General features: G+C 25.0%; 1 non-coding gene across 1 annotated transcript; it reads left to right on the forward strand.

Moving 5' to 3' along the window:
- PRSY57_0011000 lies at positions 1-300 on the forward strand (the record flags this gene model as incomplete). Its single annotated transcript, XR_002204032.1, has 1 exon — positions 1-300. It is a non-coding gene; the product is annotated as a 28S ribosomal RNA (ribosomal RNA).

The raw sequence follows: 300 nt of genomic DNA on the forward strand, positions 1-300 counted from the left end.
CGAGATAGGTTAGTTTTTTACTCTACTGAAGAATAATAATTATATTTATATATTATATTGTTCCAGTAATCGAACTAAGTACGAAAGGAATAGTTTGGTCAGACAGTTAATTTAGCTTTCGGTTGAAAAACCAACATAGCAACTATTTTATGTCTGTTGTGATAATAGCTGAAAGCATCTTAAGCTAGAATCCATTCTGTATATACAATATATGATTATTTTTCTTTGTCTTGGTAATTTTTTTTTTACTGTTAATGTAAAAAGAGAACATATATTATATTATAAAAGCATTTTTATAAA

Source organism: Plasmodium reichenowi (assembly GCF_001601855.1).
Source record: "Plasmodium reichenowi strain SY57 chromosome Unknown, whole genome shotgun sequence".
Classification (NCBI taxonomy): Eukaryota; Apicomplexa; class Aconoidasida; order Haemosporida; family Plasmodiidae; genus Plasmodium; species Plasmodium reichenowi.